This window comes from Sapajus apella, unplaced genomic scaffold, assembly GCF_009761245.1.
Source record: "Sapajus apella isolate SASKATOON/1434 unplaced genomic scaffold, GSC_monkey_1.0 scaffold11, whole genome shotgun sequence".
In the NCBI taxonomy this organism is placed as follows: Eukaryota; Metazoa; Chordata; class Mammalia; order Primates; family Cebidae; genus Sapajus; species Sapajus apella.
In genome coordinates, this window is record NW_022436951.1 from 9243936 (window position 1) to 9249322 (window position 5387).

General features: G+C 36.9%; 1 non-coding gene across 1 annotated transcript; it reads left to right on the forward strand.

Annotated features, from left to right (window-relative positions):
• Nucleotides 1-1010: 1010 nt before the first annotated feature.
• Nucleotides 1011-1174, forward strand: LOC116552452. Its single transcript, XR_004269386.1, has one exon. It is a non-coding gene; the product is annotated as a U1 spliceosomal RNA (small nuclear RNA).
• Nucleotides 1175-5387: the final 4213 nt, after the last annotated feature.

A 5387-nucleotide genomic window follows, 5' to 3' on the forward strand; every position in this document is an offset into this window, starting at 1 on the left:
GGGAGGCCTGAGGAGAGGGAGAGAGAAGGGAAACAGCCAGTCAGTATCTGCAAAGCACAGTAGGCAAAGTACAACACAATGAGGTATGCCTGTAAGTAATTCCAAATAGAAACCAACAATCCTAAAAGGTCTAAGGTGAATATAACTGACTATTAACTTTCTTGCTCCAACAGAGGAGCTTCTCAGTAAAGAATTTATAGTCAGCCCAGAATCAATATTTCTTAGGATTATGAAAGGAAGCAAAGTGACTATTGTATCCCAGCTCTAACATAAAATATAATGCCTGCTAACTAAAATTTACTGAGAGATTTGCCAGGAATTTGCCTGCTTGGCATCAGTTTTATGTTCTGCTTTCCACTTTTGCAGCAAACTACATTTCCCAGACTTCCTTGCACACTGGCATGCAGCAGTTCAGAAAATGGAGGCACTGCCAGAAGATTAGAAGACTGGAGCCCAGGTATATCTTCTTATATATTTCCACATGGTTTCTCCAGAAGTGGCTATGTCTTTTTCATGGTTTCAGCTTTTCTGGAAAGCCCCAGTTCCTAGGTTTGGTTAAAACGACTTCTTTTTGGTCAGGCACAGTGGCTCATTCCTGTAATCCCAGCACTTTGAGAGGCGAAGGCGGCCAGATCACTTGAGGCCAGGAATTTGAGACCAGCCTAGCCAACGTAGTGATACCCTGTCTTTACTAAAAAACAAAAAAAATTAGCCAAGCATAGTGGCAGGCACCTGTAATCCAAGCTACTCAGGAGGCTGAGGCAGGAGAATCACTTGAACCTGGGAGGCGGGGGTTGCAGTGAGCCAAGATCGTGCCATTGCACTCCAGCCTGGGCAGCAGTGTGAGCCTCTGTCTAAAAAACAAAACAAAACAACAACAACAAAAAAATCTACTTCTTTTCTTTGTCTTCCAGTCCTGTGGGGTGGTAGAGACTTCTAGCGTTTGTTAATCTTTAAATTCCTTCGTGGTCCCCTGTTACCCTTCCAGCACTTCGAACGCATTTGAAATATTTCCTACCTGGCAGGGGACATACCATGATCACGAAGGTGGTTTTCCCAGGGCGAGGCTTATCCATTGCACTCCGGATGTGCTGACCCCTGCAATTTCCCCAAATGCGGGAAACTCGACTGCATAATTTGTGGTAGTGGGGGACTGTGTTTGCGCTTTCCCCTGGTTATAAAATTAAAAAAAGAAAAAAAAAAAGAAATATTTCCTAGGGTTTAATTTCTCTGCCTTTATACCAATATTTAAGTTCTAGGCACTTTACATATATTAATTAGCTCTCTACTCTAGATATCCATTCAATGAGGTAGACAATATTATTTTTCTCATTTTAGAAATGAAGAAATCAAGGTAAATAGAGATTCAGCGGCTTGTCCAAGGTCCAGCAGGAAGCGATAGCCTGAAAACAAGGCAGTCAATCTCCAGAGCCTAAACTTTTTTTTTTCAAAGAAGAGCTTAAACTCGTAATCACTAAATTATATTGCCTCTCATCAGAACCAAATTATTCACCCTTGACTCCAAACATTTCTAACTGAAGGATTCTTCCCTCAACTCTGAGCTCAGGGTCATTGGCATTTTGTCAAATGCCTTTAGTGATGCTTCTATTTTTAGTAGAGCAAGTGACCAAGGGACTGTTTATGTTACCTTCCATGAACCCCTAAGATCCATTTTGCCTTCTTTCTGTGTTTTCTCCCCTCTTTTGCCACTCCAGGCCTCCTACGGGGGTCACTCACTGAGTTATCTTGGTTCCAGTAGTGCTCTCAGTGCATCCAGAGGTGCCTGCTGCTCTGGTTTTGCTCCGTGTCTCAATTCTGCCTTTTGCCAGGTTCACTGGTACATAAGGACAGGTCACAGATAAATCGTATAACACATTGATGATTTTAATGACGAACTGAATACTTCCCAGAAAAACTCCACCATGTTTCCCAATACAGCACTGTTATAAATATACACTGGCTCTTCATTTGGGATTCTGTGATTATATCATATGATTTTGTATTTCTGTATTTTTTTTTCTCTTACTGTCTTCATTATTTGAAATGTCCTTTCCTTCTGTTTCCTCTGGGTGAAATATTACTCATCTTGAAAGGCAAGGTCTAGCTTAAATGCTATCTATTCTAAAAACTTTCCATGATTCCACTTTCCCTACTCCTACCCCAGATAAACTAAATCACTTTCTACCTTTTGCTTTCTTATCACTATGTTCACCCCTTTGATCTAGCATGTACCTGTCTCCCAAACAAACTTTATATCTTTGCTTTTGTGTTTCCTGTTGGAGAATACTTGTTTATCAAATTTTCAAGTTGAATCAGAGCAAGCAGTTTTGTTGACCTCTGCTCTAAAAATCTAGGAGCCAGATGATAGTAAGTAAGCATCATTTAGTGAGTGCTAAGCAGATGAAATTATCTTCCATATTGACTTGGTTTTTGTTCTTTTAGCTTTATGTGTTAGAAAATTAGAAATTCGGTGATTTTCATAAGTTATTTGTTTCTTAGATGCTAAGTTCCAACTCAAAATTGTGTGTGTGTGACAGTGGACAAATTTACTTAAACATTTTTTCTTTTTCTTGTAGACAACTGCTTCACAACATTATTGTGAAGAAAGATGAATGGATGGTAGCAGAATACTATTTTGGAAATATAACTGCCATGATATTCAGTGATGAAAGATAAGAATTATTGAATCACCAGTAGGTAATAAACGGGTTTATTTTTAACAGGAACTATTTAACACAGCGAGTTTGCCATTTTGATGCTAGGGAGAAGTAATCAATATGTATAATTTTAGCCTATGCAGAAGCAATTTTGATATTTCATGTGTGACTTTTACCAAAAGATAGTTAATTCATTATTTGAGCATTATAAGGGCCATTTGCTAAATAGTTATATAGTTTATTGAATAGTTATTATGAGTTAATCATTGAAATTTACAATTTGTATCTCAGTAATTCCTACTCTTATTATCTTTGTATAATTTATGAAGTTGGTCACTTACCAAAGTGGTTCAGTAGCTAGATAGATAGACCCATTGCAGTACCAAAAAGTACGATAAGTCTTAGTCTGTTAGAGCTGCTGTGATAGAATTCTATAGACCGGGTGGCTTATAAACCACAGAAATTTATTTCTCACAGTTCTGAAGGTTGGGAAGTTCACAGTCAAGGTGCTAAATGATCTGGGGTCTGGTGATGGCCCCTCCCTGGTTCATAGACAGCAGTCTTTTCTCTCTGTCCTCACATGGTAGAAGGGGAGAGAGATATCTTTGGGGCCTCTTTTATAAGGGCACCAATCCTACTGATGAGGGCTCTGCCTTTATGAACTAATCGCCTCCAAAAGTCCCCACTTCCAAGCACCCTGACACTGGGAATTAGTTTTCAACATACAAATTGGGTGTTAGGGTGAGGGCACAAATATTCAGACCATAGCATACAGTGTATATATTTTTCTCATGGTGAGTCACCCAATGTAACCCAGAGAGTCTATCAAAGAATCATATCTGATAAGAGTGACTGGTCCATATCGTTGCTTAGTTTTACACTTGTAAATAGTAGTGTTCCATTCTCTGCTTTCATCAGTTTACATGATCTCTACTAAACCTTTTCCTTAAAAGAACTGTAAATCTTTTTATTTTTAACGTGGTCTATCTTTCTGCCATTAATTTATGTTCAGGTGAAAAGTTTAGGGTCCAAATGCCTAATAAAAAGCATGCAAGTAATTTGGCTGGAAATACAGCAAGAGTGCTAAAAAAGAGTGTTATTATTTGTGTAAATGAAGGTTTCTGTTGGCTAGAGGTGAGAGAGCATCCAAAAGGAAATATACAAAAGGCTGGATTGTAAAGTTCAGCAGTCTTTTAGACATAGATGAAAACCTTTGACCTTGCGAAGGGCATTATAAACATCTCTATAACTTGGAAAAGGTGAACAACAATTGTATAGACAGGGGTTCCACTGACTATGGCTAGGGCATCAGGGGAATTTAGGACAGCTGAAGAAAATAAAACAACCACCAAGGTAAAAAATCAGGAATGCATCTCCATAGAAGCTGTAAATGAGGCATGCCCTATAAGTCTGCGCTGTGTGTCATGTCCTGCATGTATACAAAGACAAATATAAATGTATAGATACACATATATAAAGTTATTGTTTATTTTCATTAAAATGAAATATGAACATTATTCTATGAGTTATTTTCCTAACTTAACAGTGTGTCATTGAAAGCACTTTCTTAATATGCAGATGTAACTAATTTGGTTTTTGACAAGGTTGCCAAGATAATTTAATAGAGAAGGATCAGTCTTATCAACAAATGGTGTTATGACAGCTTAATATCTATATACAAAAGCATGGAATTTTACTTCTTCTTTATGCCATGCACAAAAATTACTCCAATTGCATCATAGACCTAAATGTGAGAGCTAAAACTACAAAAACATTTGAAGAAAGCACAGGAGAAAATCTTTATGACCTTGAGTTAAGTAAAGCATTTTTAGATACAATACAAATGCACAAGTGAAAAAACAAAATAGATAAATTAAACTTCATCAATAAAGACTTGGTGCTTTAAAATACCTGTAAAAAATGTGAAAATATTTTTGTGTCATATATTTGATGACAGGCTTGTATCCAGCACATATGAAGAATGCATGTAACTCAATAATAAAGACAACCCAATTAAAATGAATAAAGGATCTGAATATCTATTGCTCCAAAGAAGATAGTGCAAATGGACAACAAGCATGTGAAAACATGCTCAACATCATTAACTATTAGGGAAATGCATATCAAAATCATGAGATAGTACTTCATACTCATTAGGTTGGCATTAATCAAGAAGACAGATAATAGCAAGTGTTGATGAGGATCTGGAGAAACTGGAATCTTTATTACCTTGCTTATGGCAATATAAAATGGTATAGCCTCTTTGAAACACAGATTGCCATAAACGTAGAGTTACCATATGACCCAGTAATTCCACTCCCAGGTTATACCTAAGATAAATTAAACATATCTTCACATCCCAAAACATTTCTAAACTTTGATATCTAAAACACATCAAAAACTTGTTTATGAATGTTCGTAACAGAATTAGTTATTATAACCATAAAGTAGAAACAACCCAAATATCCATCAACTGATAAATAAAATATGGCATAACCACAAAATTGAATATTATCTGGCAATAAAAAGGAATGAAGTATTGATATATGCTACAACATAGATGAACCTTGAAACTTTATGCTAAGTGAAAGAAGCCATTGACAAAGACCCCCATACTGTATGGTAAATTCAGTATAGGCAAATCCATAGAGACAGAGTAGATTAATGATTTCTAGAAACTGAGAGAGTTGAAGGGAAATGGACAGAGATAGCAGATGGATATGGAGTTTC